The following is a 24,972-nucleotide window of genomic DNA, read 5'->3' on the forward strand; positions in this document are numbered from 1 at the left end:
CCACGTCGATGCTACCACCAAGAAAACACACCAGCACCTATATTTCCTCAGGAAACTAAGGTAATTCGGCATCTCCACATTAACTCTTACCAACTTTTACAGATGCACCATAGAAAGCATCCTATCTGGCTGCATCACAGTTCGGCCCAAGACCGCAAGAAACTTCAGAGAGTCGTGAACAAAACCCAGTCCATCACACAAACCTGTCTCCCATCCATTGACTCCATCTACCACCTCCCGCTGCCTGGGAAAAGTGGGCAACATAATCACAGATCCCTCCCACCCGGCTTACTCACTCTTCCAACTCCTTCCATCGGACAGGAGATACCAAAATCTGAGAACCCGTACGAACAGACTCAAAAACAGTTTCTTCCCCGCTGTTACCAGACTCCTGAAAGACCATCTTATGGACTGACCTGAGTAATACTACACTCCTGTATGTTTCACCCAATGCCGGTGTCTATGTGTTTACATTGTGTACCTTGTGTTTTCTTTTTACTTTATTTTATTTTCATGTACTTAATGATCTGTTTGAGCTGCTCGCAGAAAAATACTTTTCACTGTACCTCGGTACACGTGACAATAAACAAATCCAATCCAATCCTTCTTAATTGCTTGCTGCACAAATACCAATACACTAAATTTCTTTGCTCCTTTTGCAAGTAAACCAAAGTCTCTTTGAACATGAACAATTACAAGATTCACACCATTTAAAAATTATTCTGCTTTTCCATTCTTACAAGCAAAGTGAATAACCTTACACTTCTTAGAATCCCTATAGCGCAGAAGGAGGCCTTCGGCCCATTGAGTCTGCACCAACCTTCCAAAAGAGCACTCTACCCAGGTCCACTCCCCTGTCCTGCACAAAATCTAATATGCACATCGTTGGACACTAAGGGGCAATTTATCAAGGCCAATCCTAACCTGCACATCTTTGAACTGTAGGAGGAAAACAGAGCACCGTGAGGAAACCCACGCCGATATTGGGAGAACATGCAATCTCTACACAGTCACCCAAGGCCAGAATTGAGCCCAAGTCCCTGGCGCTGTGAGGGCACCCTTCTCCACATTATACTCCATCTGTCACCATTTTGCCCACTCACCCGATGTGTCTATATCTCATTGCAGCCTTTTTGTGACCTCCTAATTTCTGCTTAGCTTTGTACCAGCAGCAAACTTAGATACATTGCTCTGTCTTTTCATCTAAATCATTAAAATAGACTGTAAATAGCTGAGGTCCCAGCCCTGCTATTTGTGTCAGCCTGCCAACGTGAAAATGTCCAGGTTATCCCTACTCTTTGCTTCTTTTCCATTAACCAATCCTCTATCCATGCTAGAATATTATCCCCGACTCCCTGAGTCCTTATCTTGTCTGTTAACCTTTTCTGTGGTTATCAAATGTCTTTTGGAATTCCAAGTGTACAACATGTACTGACTCCCCTTTATCTACTGTACTAGTTACATGCTCAAAATCGCTAATAAATTTCTCTTTCATAAACCATGTTGACTTTATCTAATCATACGATGATTTTCTAAATGCATTCTTAAGATATGTTTAATAGATTCCAGCCTTTTTCCGATGACGAATGGTCAGGCTAACTGGTATGTAGTTTCCTGTTTTCTCTCTCCTTCCTTTCTTGAATAGTGATATTACCTCCTGGTTTCATGGAACTGTTCTTAAATGTAAGGAATTTTGGAATCACAGACACCACTATATCTGAAGCTATTTTATTTAGAACCCACGAATATAGGCCATTAAGTCCTGGGGATTTGTCCGGTTTTAGTCCCTTAATTTTCTATCTGCTGATATTAGTTGCCTTAATTTCCTCACTCTTATTAGCCCTTAGGTTACCCTCTGTTTCTGGTACGTAACTAGTGTCTTCTACTGCGCAGACAGACACAAAAATACTTATTTGATGTCTGTGCCATTTTCTCATTTCTTATGACAAGTTCTGCTTCTTTGCTTCCAATGTATTAATGTTTACTTTAGCTACTCTTCTCCTTTTTATATACTTAAACTCTTACATTCTGTTTTTATGGGCAGGATTTAACAATTTAACAGCCCTGCCACGACGTGTGTGCCCCCCCATACACAGCCCCCCCCCGTGCTCCCGGTGGATGCAGTGGGCCAATTAAATCGGCATCTACTTCAGTGGGACAGTAATATCCTGCCAGGTGAGAGGGGCCATAATATCTTGGCCCATGCTCATGTGTTTACTCTCATTTGGTTTTTTTCTCTTTTAATTTTGATAACCCTTTGCTGGTTTCTGAAACATTCCCAATCCTCAAACTTACGACTATTCTTTGCAACATTATAAACCTCTTCCTTTAATCTAAAACTATCCTTAACTTCCTTATGCCATGGATGGACATTCCTTGCTGAGTTATTTTTTAATGAAATGCATCTTTGTTGAACATTTTGAATCTTATCTTTAAATGTTTTTCACTGCTTATTTAGTCTATTTACCCAATCCACCTCAGCCAGCTTTGTTTACATTGAAATGTATTGTTTTGGACGCAATTATTAATTCTGAAACTAAATATGGAGTTAAGTTGCATTAAGATTACCACAACTGTTGATTTTGTTGCCTCAGGCTTCTTCCGGTACACCAGCAACAACATCTCAAGGATCTGTCAATCCGCTGCCTGCAAATATACACAACAGGTCACGGACAGGCTTTCTGCCAGGCTGTAGACTTATGCTAACTTTCCCTGTGATGATAATAACTGGAATGAGCTGGCATTCACATTCACCTCTCTGGCTGGGTTCCCGCAGGTACAAAGTTCCATCAACTGCACACATGTGGCAATCCACGTGTGAACACAGGAAAAGGTGCATCCCAGTTTGTTGCAGATTCCCTGAGAGTGCTCAGGATGTACTCATGCTGTGGCAGTACATATTTACAGGGAAGTTTGTACCGTGAAGCAAATTGAAGAGTTGGCTTGGAGCAGACAAGGTACTCGGCCTTCAAACTTAGCTCATGACATCTCTGAGGAGCCTCACCAATAAGGTGTTGAAATGTGACAATGAAAATCACAAGACCACTGCGTGGGATAGGCCAGCATTTATTGCCCACCCTCAGTTGTCCTTGAGAAGGTGGTGGTGAGCTGTCTTTGTGAACTGCTGCAATCCATGTGGTGTTAATACAGCCACAGTGCTGTTATGATAGAGTTCCAGGACCTTGACCCAGTGACAGTGAAGGAACAGTGATATAATTCCAAGTCAAGATGGTTTGTGGCTTGCAGGGGAACTTGCAATTAGTGGTGTGTCAGTGCCAATGAATCTGCTGCCCTTGCCCTTCTAGATGGTAGAGGTCGCAAGTTTGGAAGGTTTGTCAAAGGAGGCTTGGTGAGATGATGCAGTGCAACTTGTAGATGGTACACACTGCTGCCTCTGTGCGCCAGTGGTGGAGGGAATAAATGTTAAAGGTGGTGGGTGGAGTGCCAATCAAGTGGGTTGCTTTGTCCTGGATGCAGAAAGCTTCTTGGGAGTTGTTGGAGCTACACTCATTCAGGCAAGTGGAAATTATTCCATCACACTCCTGACTTGTACCTTGTAGATGGTCGAAAAACTTTGGGTAGTCAGGTGGTAGGGTACTCACAGCAGAATTCCTAACCTTTGATCTGCTCTTGTAGCCACAATATTCATATGGCTGGTCCAGTTCAGTTTCTGGTCAATGGTAAACCCACATTTTTGACAGTGGGGGATTCAGCAATGGTAATGCCATTGAATGTTGAGGGATGTGGTTAAATTCTCTCTTGTGGTGATGCTCATTTTCACAAATGTATCCTTTTTCACGGATGCCTAGACAGCTCTCAAATGTAGATAAGCGGCTGAACCAGAGCCATAACATTTAAAACATTGCAGAAAGATCGACTCATTCCAGGAGTGATAATATAAGAAACAGGGCTTGGTTATTTCATAAACAAACTTTATTGAAAGAAAAGAAAAGAAAACAATAGTTAAACTTTTAAAATTCAACCCTAACAATAACAGATTACATGCAGTTTCTTAACCTTAACACACCAGTTCCCATTAAACAACACTGTAACAGAACATGCAGGTCTCATGCCACTTTCAAAGGCAGACAAAGGCAATACATGCATTTATGGAGCAATCTTTCTTCTGGTAGGGACATTTGTTCTAAACACGTTTTCTAAAGCCTGCCTCTGTGGCAACTTTCATGATCTTCTCTGTCGATTTCCAAAACCATCTCCTATGTAATTGTTCAAAACTTCATTCCTTCTCTCTCAGCTCCACCCAGCCCATCAAACAAAGGTGTCCTGCTGGGGTTTCCAGGCTTGAATCCATCATTGTTATCTTGGCTGATTGCCCACTGCTGTTTATACAAAAGAACAGCGCCAGGCTATTGATATGCAACTAACCTCACATTAACAAAGAGGCCATGAAACTCTGTAATGGGCAAATAGCTGGTCAGACATGAGTGTCGCAAAGAATAATGGGGTCTGGGGGCATCCTGCCTATTCCCATTAATGAGTTGAAGTCTGACTGGGACAATGTAACTCGGCCAGGTGTGGGCGTATCCCTCTGACTCTATGCATAGCAGGGTTTTTTTTCCCCTCAGATTGTTTAGCCTTAAATTGCTTGCTACATTGAGGTCTCATTATTGGACCCAATTTCCGAATACATCCCTTGCGTAACACTTGCCACTTATCACCCCAAGCTTGAACAATGTCCAGGTCTTTCTGCATATGGACACTGACTGCTTCACTATTTGAGGGATCATAAATGGTATTGAACATTGTACAATCATCCATGAACATCCCCACTTCTGACCCTACAATGAAGAGAACGTCATTGAAGAAGCAGCTGAAGATGGTTTGACCTTGAGGTATGCCTGGAACTGAGATGATTAACTTCCAACAACCACAACCATCTTCTTTCGTGCTAGGCATGACTCCAACCAATGAGTAGTGTTCCCCCTGATTCCCATTGACTTCAGTTTTGCTGGGGCTCCTTGTATGCCTCACTCAATCAAATGTTGCCTTGATGTCAAGGGTAGTGACTCTCACCTCATCTCTTGAATTCATCTCTTTTGTTCATGTTTCGATGAAGGCTGTCATGAGGTCAGGAGCAGAGTGACCCTGGCATGGCTCAAACTGGGCATCAGCAAGCATCTGGAGGTAGCCTTTCGTACTTTCCAGTCTGGGTTTCAGGATGATAGTTGTGTGCTGCACCCTGGCGTCATGCAGCAGCCAGGATTATAGGTGGAGGATGATGAAGAAGATCATCACCCATCTTTAAATCAGGGGAAGATTGAAGAAGAGGATGGGAAGGAATATGAACATGAGACATTCATTGACAGACGTACAACATACAATTCTGCCAGGGATGCCTACATATCTAGACAGTTCAGTCAATTCTTCCAGTTGAGCAAACAACACGCTATCTGGACATCTCGGTACCCTTTGCTATTCTGGAGAGTGTCCATGCTATCTGTCACTATACTTCAAATTGCTGAGAAGCCGCTATCATTTTCCTTCTCAATGGTAACCCCCAGACCATCTCCATCTGAGCTGACTCTGGAAAGGATTGCGACCTACAACCAGACTCTCCATAACTGCCGCAGCTACCAGTGTCTGCTTGTGTTTACTTGTGAGATGTGAAGCACTAGGTGTAAACCCAACTAACTGTCTAAGCGGACCCACGACAGTGCAAATATCTGCACTGGTGCATGGTGGGGCCTTCTCCAATGAAATGAAATGAATGAATGAATATCACTTATTGTCACAAGTAGGCTTCAAAATGAGGTTACTGTGAAAAGCCCCGAGTCGCCACATTCCTGCTCGGGGAGGCTGGTACGGGAATTGAACCGTGCTGTTGGCCTGCCTTGGTCTGCTTTCAAAGCCAGCGATTTAGCCCTGTGCTAAACCAGCCCCTCTGATGGCAAACACTCAGAAGGAATTAGGTCCTTGTGGAATCATCCTCATTCATCTCCAGTAACTCTTGTTCTAAGATGTTGGCTCTGGAAAATATAAGACAGGGATATTAATTAATCATTGCAAAGTAACTATTGTCATAATCATTATACAGTCACTGATGAAATAAAGTCAGCAAGTGATCAGATATTTGTAATTCCGTCACTAACCATCTAACGTTCCCTGTCTCAGCATCTCTGATTGATGAATACAGATCTGCCCCTTATCTTCATGGTGTCTTCTTCAAATTATTATTATTATCTGTGTCCTGGACTGTTTGTGGTGACCCACCTCGAGTCCACTATCTCTTTGATTGATTGATTGACATTTATTGTCACATGTACCAAAGTGCAGTGAAAAGTATTTTTCTGCGGCCAAGGGAATGTACATAGTACATAGTAGACAAAAGAATAATCGACAGAGTACATTGACAGTGGTACATCAACAAATAGTGATTGGTTACAATGCGGAACAAGGCCAAACACGAGCAGCATAGGGCCTTGTGAATAGTGTTCTTGCAGGGAATAAATCGGTCCAAGAGAGAGTCGTTGAGGAGTCAAGTAGCTGTGGGGAAGAAGCTGTTCCTATGTCTGGATGTGCGGGTCTTCAGACTTCTGTACCTTCTGCCTGATGGAAGGGTCTGGAAGAGGGCAAAGCCTGGGTGGGAGGGGTCTCTGACAATGCTGTCTGCTTTTCTGAGACAGCGGGAGGTGTAGACAGAATCAATGGCAAGCTTGTGTGATGCGTTGGGCTGAGTTCACCACACTTTGCAGTTTCTTGCGAACTTGGACCGAGCGGTGGCCATACCAAGCTGTGATGCAGCCGGATAGGATGCTCTCTTTGGCACATCTGTAGAGGTTTGAGAGAGTCAATGCAGACATGCCGAATTTCTTTAGCTTCAGTAGGAAGTAGAGACGTTGTTGGGCTTTCTTGGCTGTTGCATCAATGTAAGTGGACCAGGACAGACTGTTGGTGATGGTGACCCTCAGGAACTTAAAGCTACCGACCATCTCCACTTCGGAGCCATTGATGTAGACGTGGGGAGGGGGTCGTGCTACGCTTCCTGAAGTCGATGATCAGTTTCTTGGTCTTTTCGACATTTAGAGAGAGGTTGTTTTCGGTGCACCATGCAACCAAGTGTTCTATCTCCCTTCTGCAGTCTGATTCGTCGTTGTTTGAGATACGACCCACCACAGTCATATCATCCGCAAACTTAAAGATTGAGTTGGAGTTTAATCTTGCCACACAGTCGTGTGTGTGTATAGGGAGTGCAGTAGAGGACTGAGAACACATCCTTGCGGGGCCCTAGTGTTGAGGACTATTGTGGAGGAGGTTTTGTTATCTATCCTGACAGATTGTGGTCTGTTGGTGAGGAAGTCAAGGATCCAGCTGCACAGGGAGGGGTCAAGTCCAAGGCATTTCATGATAGCAGACATCAGGACCACCGGTCGGGAGTCGTTGAGGCATGCCACCTTGTTCTTCTTTGGTACTGGTGGTCATCTTGAAGCAGGTAGGGACCTCGGAGCTGAGAAGTGAGGTGTTGAAGATATCTGCGAATACACTCGCCAGCTGGTCAGCGCAGTCTCTGAGTGCTCGCCCAGGGACTCCGTCGGAGCCCGTCGCTTTCCGCGGGTTTACTTTCATAGATTCATAGAATTTACAGTGCAGAAGGAGGCCATTCGGCCCATCGAGTCTGCACTGGCTCTTGGAAAGAGCACCCTACCTAAACCCACACCTACACCCTATCCCCATAACCCAGTAACCCCATCCAACACAAAGGGCAATTTTGGACACTAAGGGCAATTTAAAATGGCCAATCCACTAACCTGCACATCTTTGGACTGTGGGAGGAAACCGGAGCATCCGGAGGAAACCCACGCACACACGTGGAGAACGTGCAGACTCTGCACAGACAGTGACCCAGCGGGGAATGGACCCTGGAGCTGTGAAGCAATTGTGCTAACCACAATGCTACCATGCTGCCCTAGAGGCAGCTCTTACCTCCGAGGCTGTACTAGTGGGTCTGGGTGTGTCCAAGGCTGTTGTGGCGGGTGGCACTGATGTATTGGCTGATTGTTCAAAGCGGGCATACAACTTGTTTAGTTCATCGGGGAGGGATGCTCCAGCTCCAGACATTCCGCCTGGCCTTGCTTTATAGCCTGTGATCTTGTGCAGGCCCTGCCATAGACGTCCTGGGTTTGTGTCGTTGACCTGGAACTCTACTTTGATCCGGTGTTGTCTTTTTGCATCCCTGATGGTTTTACGTACGTCATACCTGGATTTCTTATATAGGTCAGGGTCATCAGACTTGAACGCCTCCATCCAGGACTTCAGTAGGGAGTGAACCTTTTGGTTGAGCCAGGGCTTCCTATTGGGGAACACCCGTATTGTCTTCTTTGGTACACAGTCCTTGACACACTTACTGATCTGTGACGGTGGTTGCGTGCTCGTCCAGGTTAGCTGCCACGGCCTTGAATATTAACCTGTCCACAGACTCCAAGCAGACGTGGAGGATGTCCTCAGATTCCTCGGACCAGCACTGCACTGTTTTCTTGACTGGTTCAGCACGCTTGAGTTGCTGTTTGTAAGCCGGAAGTAGGAGTACCGACTTGTGGTCGGATTTGCCAAAGTGCGGTCGAGGAATGGAACGGTAGGCACCTTGGATGCTCGTGTAGCAGTGGTCCAGGGTATTTGCACCTCTGGTGGGCAGGAGGTATGTTGATGGAGTTTGGGTAGAACCTTCCTAAGGTTGGCCTGGTTGAAGTCTCCAGTCACGATTGTCAAGGCTTTAGGGTGATTTGTTTCTTTGTTGTTGATGGTGGAGTGTCGTTCATCAAGTGCTTTCTTCACTTCCGCCTGGGGTGGTATGTAGACTGCTGTGATGAGTGCACAGGTGAATTCACGTGGGAGGTAGAAAGGGCGACAGGTCAGGTATTCGAGGTCTGGGGAGCAGTGGCACGCTAGGGACACCACATCCGAGCACCAGGAGGTGCTGATGAGGAGGCAAACACCCCGCCCTTCAATTTGCGCGAGGCCAATGGGCGGTCCATCTGGTGGATCGAGAAGCCTTTGGATTGGATGGTGCAGTCCAGTGTGGCCAGAGTAAGCCATGTCTCGGTGAAGCAGAGCATACAGCAGTTCCTCACTTCCCTCTGGGAGGTAAGTCTAGCGTAGAGGTCATCCAGCTTGTTCTCAATCGCTTGAACGTTCGCCAGGAGTATGCTGGGGAGAGGAGTCTTGAAGCCACGTAATTTAACTCTCACCTTCAGACCGGCGCGTTTTCCCCGCTTCCTAGGTCGGTGGCTGTTCTTAGATGTGAGGGCTGGATTTCCATAAGGTAGGTGGTTACGTTTGGAGGGATCGTGGATGATGGTGGTGGTGGCACGTTCACTGGAGCGGATTGCATGTGGGTTGGTCTGGTATCGTGGGGCGGCGAGGTCGGGTTCATCTTCCGGTGTAGTCAGGCGGGTCCCTGTCGCTTCAGGGTTGGCTCGGGCATTCCAGTTTTGCTGGCGAGGCCTCATGCCCCCGCGGCCTAGTCACTCCGAGATTGGCCTTGGTGATGGTGTATTTCAGGGTGGTGGACAGGCTGAAAACCACGTGGTAGGGGCAGGTTACGTGGTCAGAGACTGGAAGAAGAAGTCATGTGGTTGGACTCCGGGGTGTCCAGGGGTGACAAGCAGAGATTGTGTATTCACTTGGTAGATGCAGTGCATCTGTAGGATACAGGTGAATGAGAAAATGTATTCACTTTCTCTGACCTGGTGAGGTCATTAAACTGCACCCATGACCTGGGCACAATGCTCACCTCCTCAGTTACTTCAACCACATCTTCTTGTCAACAGCAGCAAGTTTGTCCTCCCATTGTTTTTTAAAATAAATTTAGAGTAGCCAATTTTTTTTTTCCAATAAAGGGGAAATTTAGCGTGGCCAATCCACCTAACCTGCACATCTTTGGGTTGTGGGGTGAAACCCATGCAGACATGGGGAGAATGTGCAAACATCTCATGGACAGTGACCCAGGGCCGGGATTGAACCTGGGTCCACAGCGCCACAGTCCCAGTGCTAACCACTGGTCCTCCCATTGTTCCATTGTTGGGGAAGGTATGTCCATGACTGCACCCAGCAGTAATTCAAGAGAATCACCTTTGAATTTGGGCATTAGTCTTGCTTTTCATTCAACTATGAAATCTCTTGTGCTTTCTCCAAGTTATTTTTCTGCAATGGCCCTTAGTGTCCAAAAAGGTTGGGTGGGGTTACTGGGTTATGGGGATAGGTGGAGGTGTGGCCTTAAGTGGGGTGCTCTTTCCAAGAGCCGGTGCAGACTCAATGGGCTGAATGGCCTCCTTCTGCACTGTAAATTCTAGGTGTCTAATTCTAAGTGTCTAAGTACAGAATGAGTGGTAAAGTGGCATCAAGGTTCACTTTTAAACATGATGCAAAGTGGAAACGGTCATCAAGATATTAATGCAAAATAGTACATAATACGTAATGTCTGTGCATTGCCTATTACCTCAATGCCTTGCATTGGTCCTGATGTTCCTACTCTTTTGCGTGGTGTTTATATTACAGAGCCACCTCTAGTTCAATGCAGGCCAGACTGATAGGACAAAAGACCTTTGTCTCCTAACCACAAGGGCCCTTTGTGAAGTGAGTTTAGGAATCCTCAATGAAGTTCCCAGAACTGCCCAGAACTGCCCTCATTTACGCTCAATCTGCTGCTGGGCAAAATATTTTAAAATGCCAGACTCGCAGAGCAAGGGTAAGTTGAGGTGCACAATCCTTTTTTTAAAAATATTTTTTATTCTCCTCCTTGTTCACATTTTCTCCCAAATTTACACCCACCAACAATAAACAATAATCAATAACAAATATGTCAGTCCCCATATCAATAACATGATCCCATCCTCCCACCAAACCCCAAACATTAGCCTGCATGTTCACACAAACAAATGACAGAAAGGAATTAGGGATCACCCATAGTCGCCATTAACACACACAGCCCCCCTCCCCCCCCCAACCGCCCCAACTAATGTTCGATGTTATCCAATTCTTGAAAGTGCATAATGAATAATGCCCATGAATTGTAGAACCCCTCCATCCTTCCCCTCAGTTCAAACTTAACCTTCTCAAGAGTCAAGAATTCCAACAGGTCCCCCCGCTACGCCAGGGCACAGGGTGGAGAGGTTGCTCTCCAACCTATCAGGATTTGCCTTCGGGCGATCAGCGAGGCGAAGGCTACAACATCTGCCGCCGCACCCGTTTCCAACACTGGCTGGTCCGACACCCCAAATGAGGCCACCTGGGGGCCCGGGTCCAGTTTCACGTGCACCACTTTAGAAATTACCCTAAAAACCTTCTTCCAGTATTGCTCTAGCTTTGGACAGGACCAAAACATATGAACGTGATTAGCCCCCCCCCCCCCCCCCCCCCGGCAACGTTCACACACATCTTCTACTCCTTCAAAGAATTGGCTCATCCTCGCCCTCGAGAGGTGTGCTCTGTATACCACCTTCAGCTGTATCAGCCCCAACCTCGCGCACGAGGTGGAGGCATCTCACACCAGAACCCCTCCTCCATATCCTCTCCTAACTCTTCCTCCCACTTTGCTTTGATCTCTTTCAGTGGTGCCTTCTCCTCTTCCAAAATAGCTCCGTAAACCGCTGATACTACCCCCTTCTCCAGTCCCCCTGGCGTCAGCACCTCCTCCAGCAATGTGGAGGCCAGCTCCACCGGGAAGCTCTGTATCTCCTTTCTGGAAAAATCTCGAACCTGCATGTATGTAAACATTTCCCCCTGGTCCAGCCCATACTTCGCTTCCAGCTCCTTCAATCCTGTAAACTGACCCCGAAGAAACAACTCTTTTAGTATCTTAATCCCCTTCTCCTCCCATTTCCGAAAATGTCCATCCCACCTCCCTGGCTCAAATCTGTGGTTCCCCCGAATCATTATTTCCCTTGACCCTGCCCCCAACCCGAAGTGTTGGCGAACTGCCTCCAAATTCTCAATGAAGCTATTATTACCGGACTCCCTGAGTATTTCCCCAGGGCCGTCGGGAGCGGCGCTATTGCTAGTGCTTTCAGTCCCGACCCCCTGCACAAACTCTCCTCCATTCTGACCCACTGGGAATCAACCCCTCTGACCCAGCTCCGCACCTTCTCCACATTCGCCGCCCAGTAGTAATACATCAGGTGCGGAAGACCCAAACCCCCTGCCTGTCTTCTCCTCTGTAGCAGCACCTTTCTAACTCTGGCCACCTTTCCTCCCCATATGAACAAAGTAATCCTTCCCTCAATCTCTCTGAAAGAAGCCTTTGGCAGGAAAATCAGCAGGCATTGAAAAATAAACAGAAATCGTGACAACACGTTCATTGTAACTGCCTGTACCTGGCCCGCCAGTGACAGAGGGAGACCATCCCACCTTGCCAGAGCAGCTTTCACTCTCCCCACCAAACGAGGTGCACAATCCTATTTGATTTTCGTGACAGCTGCTTTTCTGTCTGATTATCTCTTACCTCCGGGAAGCTATTCAGCTGCTGAGGACAGCTGCTGTAACTGTTGGTACATGAGACTGACAGGTATTACCCTCACCAGCTCAGAATGTGACCCTTTGTTAATTGGTTGAATGCTGAGCAATAACACTCCATTGGCACACTGCACTCCAAAGAAAATTCTAGGAAGGCCGTCTTGACCCCCACTTGACCCCCCCCCCCCCTCCCCACCCCCCCGCGCCCCAGCCTCAACAGCTTTGTGGGGGAGGGAATTACAGACTTCCACTGCCAATTGTGTGAAGAAATTCTTCCTGACGTCGTCCTAGTTCTGAATTTAAGGTAATGCCCCTCCTCCCTGTCCTTTTCTGGGCTCCCACCAGAGGAAATATGGGGCGGCATTTTCCACTCCAGAGACAATGGGTAGGGTTTTCCAGCCCCCATTCCACTGGGAGCGGTCTTCCAGTCCCACTGAAGTCAACCCCTCGCAACATATTCCCCGGTGGCAGGGTGGGCGAGCCACGCAGAGGACTTTGGCAGGACTGGAAGGATCTGCCAGAGACAAATGAGGAAAGCCGCCGTGGAAAGTGGGGAGGAGGGGGGTGCAGGGGCTAGACAATCCTGACCTGAATGCGGTGTCAGCTGTGAAAAGTAGCATGTTCCCCACTAGCTGGCATTCCTGGTTTCCTCCATATCTCACTCTGGCAAGGCAGCCCTCCTTTGTAATGCCAGGTTGTGTAGAAGGAAGCAAGCCATGGTGATGTGTGAGATCCTGCAGGGAGGTCACTGGAGAGCGTCACCTGATTTGTCCAGACATTGAAAAAACATCTTCAAAGATGCCAATGGTCTTCTCAATAAATGAAGCATGTTGCAGAATGAACAGCGTTACACCTCTCCTTTGAGGCACTTTGACACCACTGAACAGACATCTGACACGTCATTTGCGGGTAGCCTCTTCCACAGAGGAGCCAAGTTGAGGGCCCTCAAAGATCCGTGGCGCCTGCGAGTGAGTGAAGATGTATGAGTCGTGGGAGCTTCCAGGTTATCTCACACATACCTGCAGTATCTGCTGCAGACCAGTTGCACATTGAAAGAATGGAACACTTTCCTGTTGACAAATTGTACTGGGTGTTACCAGGGAGCTCTTAAAGCCACATGAGTGCAAGCAATGACACTCTGCATCCATGGGAATCCAGAGATTACTGCAAATCCCACTGCTCTAGCTTAGCTACATGTAGGGAGAACTGGACACAGTTGTGTGCCTTGCTGAATAGGGCGTCAGTAACCTCTCAGATGCATTTGGGGGCAGATGATTCAGGAATTCTGCAGAGGTCACCAATGGAGCCCTGGAAGGAGCTGTTCACAAAGAAGTTCAGAGCAGTGGCCACTTTTAGATCCACTGGCAATGGATGACCTCCCAGTTCCTGTGGCATCAACTCCTCCCAGAGAATATGGCTAATGTGAGACACCACACCCAAGACATGCGAAGGCATCGACAACACTGTCTCTCGCTCATCTGGAAGTATTAGGGGCGTCTTCTGCACACCCTTAGTCTTGGCAGATGCCTCCACTCAATGACTCTGTCAGCCTCAGCGTCTGTGCCTTGAGGGGGCCCCACTGGCCCTTGATCATCCTGATGAGGCTCTTCCCTTAGCCCAGCCCGGCAGCGATGGAGCCTTCTTCTCCTTTACCTTGATTGCCAGGATGAACAAAACATTACCTGCTTTATACATGGGGCTCTCATGCTCATGCCTGTGGGAACATTGAATAGAAACATGATTGAACATAAGCCTACAATGGTCATCTTCCAGCCGCTAACAAGGGAATCATTGTGAAGCCCATGGGTCACTTTCATCCCAAACATTACATCCCACTAAGATTCTTGAAGCACTATTACAGCATTCTGGGCAGCCCTCCCAACACTATCCCCCCCCCGCCCCCCCAACTACTGACTCAGACATAACAGGGTTTTCACATAGGGGTTTGGATCTCACTGAGTTCTGCCAGCTGAGAGAAACTTCAATCAGAGAGCTATCAGACTCTGTTCTTTAGATTACACAACAGTCCCGACTTGGACTCATGTTCTGAGAGTACTGTGGGGGAGTGCGGCTTCAAGTTCTCACACTGCCAGTTGCAATGTCTTGGGGTCTTAGCACCATGAGGCAGATGCATTTGGCCCCTTTTCAGTTGGTTCCTTCTGACACTCAGGATTTTCTACAAGAGAAACAAAGGGTTTCAAAGCCAGTCTTACAATGGTTCCAATCGGCTTTCTAATATCAGAAGAATACGCAACATGAGTTAAGATACCACATTCTCTTCATTATCATTTAACTGTTCCTAACACGTCTCAGCTGTGCCCTCCAGTCCATTTGGAATAGTCGAGTATCCTTTCAATCGGCCCCCAAATGCAGTAGTTGACTCCTTCCACAAGATCTGGCAGCCCTCCCCTGGCATTTTCTTTACATAGTTTGTTTTCGTACTGCATCATTGGATCAGTTTGAAAAATGATGGTGCCGAGGTTTTGCCACCAAACCATCTTCCACTCCCCGTTACCATCAAAATTCCTCCTACCGTACTGGAGGAACATCAAGTGCAGGTTTCCTTCTCCCCAATCACTCTCCTGCCTCCCCTCTAATCCTTGATCCCATCAGTATAGGCGTTGATATCCCTGTCCTCCCCCTGAACCGTTTGAAGTCCTGATGTTCCCGCCAGCTGCGACCAGGCATGGACGGCGCCGGTGGGACTCTACCTTTTTAGAGCGGCCCATCCGGGCCGGAGAAGCGGCAGCCCGACCGCGTAGAGCGGCCCGCGACTGGCGGCGCGCCAAATGCCTCGGCGCCAATGGTGGCAGCGGAGAATCGCATGCCGGCACCAGGGCGGCTTGGCGCGGTTGTGGGGATTCTCCGGCCTGACGCGGGACTGGGAGAATCCTGCCTCTTATTTGGAATGGGAGCGTGATTCTGGATCTGATCTGGAGTGGGAACATGATTCTGGCAACTGGCCCTTTTAATAAGTATGCATAATATCAATTGAATACAAACCTGCTTCTGACATAGCGTGTCAGGTGACCCAACCCACCATCAAAGACAGGAACTGAAAATTGGGAACTCTTTTTAGATCTGTGGGAAAATGACGTTTGGCCATTTTTCACGTTCTGCTCGCTATGATGGAGCTGGAAAATGCCACACAGAGTTTTTCTCTGTCAATCCTATCAAATCCTTTAGTCATTATCAACACCTCAGTTAGATCACTCCAATCAAGGCCTTAAGCACAAAGTCAAGGCTCCAGCTCCAGTGTAGAATTGAGGAAGTGCTGCATTGTGAGAGGGGCAGTCTTCAGGATGAAACGCTAAAACGAGGCACTGTCTGCCCTCTCAGGTCAACACAAAAGATCCCATGATACGATACAGAAGAGGAGTAAAAGAGTTATCTCTGGTGCTCTGGTCAATATTTATCCCTCAATCAACGTCACAAAAACAGAAAATCTGGCCATAATGCCACTGATGTACATGGGGGCGGGATTCTCTCATCCCGCAGCTGAGTGTCCACGCCGTTGTAAACGCCGTCGCGTTTTACGACGACGTGAACGGGCCGCTGCCAGCACTAATTCTGGCTCCTACCGACACGGTGCTGGAGCAGTTCACACTGCTCCAGCTGCCGATCCCGGCGCGAACATGGTGTCGCGGGAGTCACGCATGCGCAGTGGCACTGGCGCCAACGTGCACATGCGCAGTGGCCTCCTTCAACGCGCCGTCCCCGACGCAACACGGCGTAGGACTACAGGGGCCGGCGCGTAGGAAAGGAGGCCCCCAGCCAGAGAGGCCGGCCCGCCGATCGGTGGGCCCTGATCGCGGGCCAGGCCGCATCGGAGGCTCCCCCCCCCCCCGGTGTCGGCACCCCCTCCCCTCCCCCACCGGCCGCCACCTGACCCTTCCACGCTAAGTTGCCACCGGCTGAGAATCACGTGCCGGCGTCGGGGCGGCGTGACCCGGTCGCGGGGATTCTCCAGCCCGGCCCCGGGCTGAGGGAGTCCCGCCCGGGATCTTCCCTTGTGCAAATTGATTTTCACTTTTCCTACATTGCAACGGTGACTACTTTCCAAGGTATTTCATTGGCTGTAAAACACATTGGGACATCCGGATGTCATGGAAGGTGCAAGCCTTGACTTTCTTTCTTACACTCAAGGGAATACAAGACTAGTCTATGCAACTTCTCCAAATAATTTGACCCCTTTAGCCCCAAGTATCATTCTTGTGAATCTGGCAAATATTCAGCCAGAGGTTGTGGCCTCCCCGCTACCCAGTCACTACAGGATTCAGAATGATGGTGAAGTCAGACTCAGTGTGAGGTCTTGTGACCAAAAGGCCTGACGACACTCACTGTCTAGTTTTGCAAATGAAGGGCAATATTCGAATTCCCCGAGGGCAGCCAGCAGCTACATGGGATTACTTTACATCTGGCACAGATACAGGCCATTGGGCCAATCCATTTGATTGCGATGCGAAGGGCAGCACGGTAGCATAGTGGTTAGCACAATTGCTTCACAGCTCCAGGGTGTCAGGTTCGATTCCCGGCTTGGGTCACTGTCTGTGCGGAGTCTGCAAGTTCTCCCCGTGTGTGATTGGGTTTTCTCCTGGTGCTCCGGTTTCCTCCCACAGTCCAATGATGTGCAGGTTAGGTGGATTGGCCATGCTAAATTGCCCTTAGTGTCCAAAATTGCCCTTAGTGTTGGGTGGGGTTACTGGGTTACGGAGATAGGGTGGGGGGGGTGGGTTTGGGTAGGGTGCTCTTTCCAAGAACCGGTACAGACTCGATGGGCCGAATGGCCTCCTTCTGCACCGTAAATTCCATGATTATTCTCCACTCGAATGTCATCATCTTTTCTCATGCAAATCCACCATGGTAACCATCTATCCCCTTCACCCAATTTCCTCTTAAATGCATCTATACGATTTGTTTCAACTACTCTCTGTGGCAGAGATCTTTCCACATTCTCACCACTTTTGGGTAAAGGCTTTTCTTCTGAAGTTACTGTTTGATTTTTTTTGGTGACTAGTTTCTTGATGGCTTCTGGATATGTTTTTCGTCACAATTGGAACATTTTGAGTCGACGGTTGCAGGAAAGAAAAAGGGAATATGTGAAGATAGAAAATCTGTTCCATAAAATGAGCACCATGAACCCTGATTTTAACTTGGGCTTGTGCCAAGCGCACACTTATGAACCCCAAAGAGCTTTTTACACTCCCATTTCAGTTTCGGAGGGGAGTCATCTGCCCAGGCCTGGAGTGGGGCCTCATCTGGCACAGGTGCTGAGAATCCCATGACTTCAAGTTAAAATGGTGTCACAGTGTCCTGTTTTTGACATTGGATCCCAACATTTCCATATTTATTATGGGTGCTTCAAACTGCTGCGTCAATGCATCCAAATATCCGAGTTAAAATGGCCGTAGGCAGCTGGAGTATGACACAAATAGGGAGGTATGTATTCTCACCCTATTTAATCCCCACAGCCCCTATCATTGGGATTGGGGGGGGGGGGGGGGGGTGGTGGAGGTGCTATGGTCCTCTTCGGTGTTCCATTGATATAATAAAATGATAATAATATTTATTGTCACAAGTTAACATTGCAATGAAGTTACTGTGAAAAGCCCCTAGTTGCCACATTCCAAAGCGCCTGTGCGGGTACACAGAGGGAGAATTCAGAATGTCCAATCCACCTAACAAGCATGTCTTTCGGGACTTGTGGGAGGAAACTGGAGCACCCGGAGGAAACCGACATAGACACGGGGAGAACGTGCAGACTCCGCACAGATAGTGACCCAAGCCGGGAATCGAACCTGGGGCCATGACACTGTGAAGCAACAGTGCTAACCACTGTGCTACCGTGCCGCCTATGATATAGTGAGCTAATTCAATAGAAAATATTTAAATAACTCAAACAGTAATATAATTCAGAACTCAAAGTAACTTGCACTCCTTTTCAGTGATTCAGCAGGAGACAAAACTTCAGTTAGCTCCTGAATAGTATTCGTACCCAACACTGTTTGAACTTATACTGGAGCTGCAAACTCAACCAGGAGGTTCTTTATAAGTTGATAGCCTCCCACTGACCCTCTTCCTTCCCCTCCTCCCTCCCCCCCCCAAATTGGTTCTCTTTTCAAACTATGTTCAAAAGAAAACAGCGCAGAGCAATCCCCCAGGGTCTCTTTTCAAATGGATATCAAAGGGGTTGGGTCAGCTTAAACAACAGGGGTTGTACATTCCTGCAAGACATTTGCAAATATCCATTTTCTACAAAGGATAATGGATAGTGACTCTATTATGTCTCGCTGGCACCCTTCAGTCTCCCTGTAACTATTTGCATCCCTCTCATGGTGGGATGGCTTCAAATTCACCCTCTTCAAAGGTGGCTACCAAAACACTGACTATTAGCATTGCTTCTTTGATCAGAAACCCTTTGGTTGATTATCAAATCTTTTAAGGTCACTCAAATATATGCTAAGTTTAGGCATATTTAGAATATGTGCCAAATCTGCTCCGAAACAGAATACTACCCAGGTCACCCTTTTCCTATTTGACAACCAGAGTCCAGGGTCGTGGGTCAAAGTAAACGGTGTCAATGAGGTAAGGGAAGTAGGTCCCATCTTTTGTCCGATGCCAAGACGGAGAAGGCATTGGAACAAGAAAGGATTGTTTGATCCGGCAAGCCCAGCATTTTCGGCAGACCGGGCACAACCTGAACTTTGACACCAGGGCGGTGAAGAACCGAAGCAAAAGTGTCAAATTGGATTTGAGCTCTATTCCCCTGTTCCGCTGTCCATCACATTAATGAGCGTGACTAATTTAATTTCAAAAGGTTCCTTTGACACAATGGAGAAAGAATGCAGTCAGTTTTAAGATTCTCTTTGCTATACAGAAACAGTTTTCAATCACTCCTCTGTTATAATTCTTGTACAATTCTAAAACGCACAGCCCATTCATGTGGATCAAATGTTGAATTTATTCCCCCTTCCAATTTCTCGTCTCTTCTTAAAGACATCGATGCTGGCCGGGCTATGGTACACTGCTGCCAGTTTTTCCTCCACAGTTACTCCTCGGTGGGAACATAGCCCAGCGAGCAGCTTGGCACAGCTGGGAGAGGTAGCAGGGACGTTCGCCTGAGTTTACCATATTGTTGGCCAAATTCTAGACTGAAGCAGCCAAGACGTCTGCGGGAACAGGCCACCTGGTTATTAAAATCAGGCGGTTCAGAGACCACCAACCCAGGGAAACATTTCTCAAGCACAAGGTGAGCTTCAGAAGGACCACTGTGGTCAGGGGAGCGGCAGGGAAGGGTAGGCCTAAAGACTCTTAATGGGGGCCGGAGAACCATTCCTCCACCTACCGGCTTTTGAAGAAACCTACAAACAAAAAATGAACATTTATACTTACACGGGTCTCCCCAGGCCCTGGTTTTGCATCACGGCAGCTTTTTACCGGCGAAAAGCTGATGGTTCAGGTGATAATGGCAGACAGACACCGTGAACGCACTCGGAGTCCAATCGGCATGTTTAAAAAAGAACCCTGCCAGCTTCAGGCTTTGATGTCTGCAATTTGAAATTGGAGATCGCATTGGGAACAGAGTGGGTAAGTGACTGCCAGGCAGAGAGGTTTAAAAATCACACACTAAGTACATTAGGCTTCAAACCATAGTGTGGGAGTTCGGGAGGGATGGAGGTGTGTGTTGGGGGGGCGGGGGGGGGGGGGGGGGGGGGCGGGAGGTTTGCGCAACACAGCTAATCCCAAATTGAACTGGTGCCTGACCCAACATCCACACACATACAATTTCCAGCAAGATACACTAGTTAAGGATGCAAAGTAGGATCTAGTCATTCCGAACGAGCCCAGGAACACGGAGGATAATTGCAGTTCACCATTGCCCTGGTGTGACTGGTTAATTCAGCACAGGCCAGGGATTAACCCTCAGACCTTCCCAAATCTGAAGGACTGAGTTCCATGCTGAGCAAGTGTAGAAATTTACCAGCCAGGACTTTGGAACTTTAAAAAACTAAAACATGTGTTAAAGACAGAACAAATGCAGTAGCTTTTTTTTTTAAACAAAGATTTCTTAAATCCAGAAGTAATGTTATCTGAGCCCAGAAGTGTTTTGTTAGAGTTTCTGCAAATAAGCTTCTGATTGAACTACCCTGTATTCAAGGTTCTGTTCATTAAATGAATCCAATTACTATTCTTTTATAAAATCATTTCCCCCTAATTGAATTACATACTGTCGTAACCAGGGAGGAAAGAACTGCCTTTGTTTCTTTCAGTTTAAAACCTCCAGCGTCTCACCCATTAGTTTTGTGCAGTTCATGGATGGATGTGTGATGCTATTTTTACTGAGAAAGAAAGAGAGGGGCCAGGTGCAAGGCCGAGTTTTGCAAAAACGTTCCCACATTTTCTTTTAAATGTTGTTTCAGGGCGGTGAAAAAATCCGCGTCAAAGTATGACTAAACGCCACAGAGGGAAAGAGGGTGAGAGAATAGCAAGAGTATCAGGAGGGAGGGAGGGAGGGAGGTGGCAGCTGCAATGCATTGTGAAACTTTGATGTTTTGTTTCCCTGTTGAAGAAATCACACACAGTGAAAAACGAGCAGCAGGAGCAAAGCTGTTGGTGTTTGCTTTGTAATGTAGAGAACTCTGCAGAGTGTGGCGTGTTTGAGAAGTAAGGTCCCAATATAGCTGAGGCAAAGCTCCACTGTTCAACCCAGCAAAGGCCCAGTCTAATAGTTCTGTCTCCATATATGAAACGGGTCAGGGCTTGTTAGACCTCACTAAGTTATACAGAGTACATTCAATAAGGCAGCTGCTGTTTGCCTTCAATCTTTTTCCTTTCCTTTGTGCACATCAGTCAGTCAAACTTGTGGTTCTGGTTCCTCTGCTGCACACAGACAACTCCCCTCCCCCGCCTTCAGGCATCCTCCTTCCCTTTACTCACCTGTGTCAGTCACAAAGCACAGAAATCCCTCTCGGACAGAGACACCATAATGTAGTGGCTGATATTCCTCTTTATCCTCCACGATGCGCATGGGATATAAAGGGACAGAGGCCAATCAGATCTGTGCATCTCTTAATTATGGCCCACAGGAAATTCCCTCAGCACTCCAGGGGCCATCTCTGGAACGCGGGTGAAGACTAAAGAGGACACAGAGAGGGCGTCTTCATTCTCGTCTCTCACACAATAGTCTAAAGGTCTCACAGTGGGTCACAGGCTTGCTGTTGTGCTCTTGTTGCATGCCCAATTTTCTATTACAAAGCTCAGTCAGGCAGTGGATCAGGAATAAGCCAATAGCCCAGGGAAGGAAAATCCTGTGCTCCTTTCTGATGAAAGGCACCCTTCACCTATAGGCTCCTATTGAAGAAAACAGGCCCAATTGCCTCGGGCTGCACAGGCTAAGAATGTCCGAGTTGGATCTTAAGCACCCATCAGGGTAATTTTCTGGAGGTGGGATGAGGTGAGTGCAGCAGAGTTACCCACCCACACACGGCGGGTAACTGATTCAGCTTGCTAACGACCACTTAAGACCATTTGAAAGAGGTTGATTGTGATATCCAATCAGGTTCATGCAGACAGCGTGGGGGTATGATTAGCTGGAGGCAACCTTTGACTGCCCGATTGAGGGCTCACCCCTCAATCTCCATTGCGGTGACCCGACCGCAACGACTATTCTTTATATTTTAGTTTCAAGTGAGAAAAGGTTGCAGAGATGCAAAGGGAGAAAATTGCGCCTCAATTTTCAAGCATCATCCCCTTACTATTACCTGCCATGGTGCCCTTCTTTCAAGCTCCAAGGCCCTCAACCTTTGAGATCCCATGCACCATCCTCAGTTGGATGGTGTGCCCACTCTCTGTCCATTAACTGGCCGCTCTGAGGAAAATCTCATCGAGTGACAATTTCACACATGGTTCATTTGAGGCTAACGGTGAAGTGCAGAAGCTCACAGGGAAAATCCTGCCTCCCAGCTTTGCTCACTAATCCCTGCTCAGTCAGCTAGGGGTAGTACCCTTGAAAATATCCCTGAGGTAGGGAGTGGACTTCTGACTGTTCGCCAGCTCTCCTTTACGGGCAACACGAGTGCGAGTATGAGGTAAGGGCACAAGTAATATCTGCCCGTCAAGTGGCATTGTTCACAAATCACAAATGGCAAAGCAGCTGGTCAGAGAATATGGTCTGTGAAGCCATGTCTCATTAAAAGACTCAATGCCTCAAGAACCAGAGATATGGAAAAAAAAAAACACCTGAATCCAGGGAGCAACTGTCCAGGAATCACATGCAAGATCTTATGAAAAGGCCCTATCCCTCCAACATAAGGAGGACCACTGTTGCCACTATCTTGGGTGGACTGTAATCTTATGTCAGGTTGTTCCATTGGAAGGCAGTAACTAGGATGGATGAGAGGGAAATGAGCTGGTTGGCCAGGTTCTGTGTTTTCATGCGGTGGATGGGGAAGTGGTGGCCAGCAGCTGTCCTGTTGGAGCTGAGGGTGAGGGAAATCCACTTTTGGACATGGATATTTCCCAACCAGTTCCATTGCAATCCTGCCTGATCGCAGTCAGGACCAAAGCGGAAGTTCTAATCCCTGAAGTCTAGCGAGTTTCTTGCTTCACTCACTTCTCTTGACAAGGAATAGCCTCATGTCTGATACGCAGCACTGTCCAAATATACAAATATTGTATATATCTGAAAGTAGCACAGGGTTGGGGAGGTTGCCTGTGTACATGGAGTGGTCCCCTTGTATGTGTGGGGGATGGGCTCCTGATTTTTAATATTAGGAGATTGGGGCACTCTTTAAAAATACGTTGCCGGCTGTTCCCGGCCATCACCAACACCATCCCCCCCAGCAGGACACCGTGGCTCATGCTATCATTATTATCTGCACAGTATTGTGGACCAGACGCTTACTGTACATCATGTTCATTAACGTCAATGAAGGGAAAGGCGCACATGATGGGCAGCCAATTCAATATTAACCCCTGTTACATATTTCCCTACACCATTGTTCAGGCACACAATGAAGAATAGGCAATTTAGTCAAGGAATTAGGGGATATTTGTCAGAGCTTGTGAAATTATCCAGCAGGAAGAGTCATATTCTTCAACAGGGCAAAGACAATAAATTAGGAAATGAGCTGATACTGTTCAGAAAAACCAGAATCTGAATATGAAATGCTAATAGTGTATTTATTTGGATTGTTTGTTTTTACAATGAAAGACAAGCATGTCATTTACAGTTTGCTTTCACAATTCCTTTTTAAGAAGGGCAATTGTTTTGTGTGCAGTGCCGACAGTGTGACTACAGTGCGATCAGTTAGCCAAAATCAAATTAAAATCCCTTTCTGGTTCACATGAACTCAAAGCAAGTGAATTCTGAGGGGTTTGATTTCAGTCAGGAGATCAGCGTTGGTTTGAGCACAGTAACATAGATAGTCAGAGCCTTGTCGCACTGTCGACCCCCTCTATAATCAAATTGTATGCAACTATCCACGACGTCAACCAATGTGCCTCACCACAACGTACATGAAACCACAGGCCTTCCACTTTGTTGCATTAGATATTCTCGAGAGGTAAAACCCTGTCACAAGCACTCTGTCCTGCAGCAGTTTCTCTAAGCTCTAAGTGAACTCTTGTCAGCCGGAAAGAAATTGTAATGCAGTTTGTAAGTGGCTGTTATTTAAATAATAGATCTCGACAGTGTGGCAATAATTGCTGGACTCCAATGGCCACGTATTAAAGCTGTTTGACAGAAATGAACTCATTGTGCAAAGAGGAAGTTGCGTTGGGGTTTTTTTTTGTCTTAAATGAAATAAGCCTTTTCAGATTTCATACATTCAGAAATAAATCCCCCATATTTCCTCTTTTGCAGCAAAGTGAAAGTGTTTCTGCAGTGTGTGAAACAAATAGTCAACAGAAATGCCCTGCAAAACATAGAATGCACCTAATGAATAAATAATGGCTCTGGAATGAAGCCCTCTTTGAATTGCCGACTGTTTTTTTTAAATGTCAACAGTATCACCAAACAACAGCACAATGTAAATTTTAAATGACAGCAACAGTGAGTGAATTTCCATATGGGGGTTACGCCAATCATGAACTATGATGGAGAAATCATGAACAAAGTGGTGTAAGTTCAACACCCCCATTAAGCTATAAGTGTACATTGAGGATCATAGTCGACTGTTATCTGAGGACAGGCAACGCCATTGCTGCTAGGGGGCCCTACAGTGGGCCAAAGTATGCCTGAGAAGGAGGACCGCCTATCTGCCCTCTGCCCCATCAGGCGGCTGACAGGTTTCTCTGGGCAGTTTCCCAATTTCCAGTGGGCATCCCCAACAGCTGGAACAATGCCAGCAGAGGCAGGAAAAGGACCTTTATTGACTACTTATTAGTGGCTCAGTTGGACTCTGGGCAGATGGCAGGTCTGCCAGCATTCCTGCCGCTTGCAAAATGTCATGGGCACAATAATAGTAACAACAATAATTATCTTTATTGCTGCAAGTGAACTTACAT

The 24,972-nt window shown here is 47.2% G+C and overlaps 2 long non-coding RNA genes across 3 annotated transcripts in view; one reads left to right on the top strand and one right to left on the bottom strand.

Annotated features, from left to right (window-relative positions):
* Positions 1 to 3,911: 3,911 nt before the first annotated feature.
* Positions 3,912 to 21,826, bottom strand: LOC140428070 (uncharacterized). The gene is made up of 3 exons (XR_011948692.1): positions 21,403 to 21,826; positions 19,858 to 20,012; positions 3,912 to 5,987 (listed from the first exon to the last, which is right to left on the bottom strand). It is a non-coding gene; the product is annotated as an uncharacterized lncRNA (long non-coding RNA).
* Positions 19,277 to 24,972, top strand: part of LOC140428071 (uncharacterized) — a 123,456-nt gene continuing 117,760 nt past the window's right edge. The window contains exon 1 of one of the 2 annotated variants that reach the window (XR_011948693.1): positions 19,277 to 19,714. This is a non-coding gene — a long non-coding RNA (uncharacterized lncRNA). Of the gene's footprint in view, positions 19,715 to 19,953; positions 20,053 to 24,972 lie in introns of those variants that run through there. The other variant, XR_011948695.1, reaches the window with a different exon arrangement.

The sequence above is a fragment of the Scyliorhinus torazame genome, chromosome 8, assembly GCF_047496885.1.
Source record: "Scyliorhinus torazame isolate Kashiwa2021f chromosome 8, sScyTor2.1, whole genome shotgun sequence".
In the NCBI taxonomy this organism is placed as follows: domain Eukaryota; kingdom Metazoa; phylum Chordata; class Chondrichthyes; order Carcharhiniformes; family Scyliorhinidae; genus Scyliorhinus; species Scyliorhinus torazame.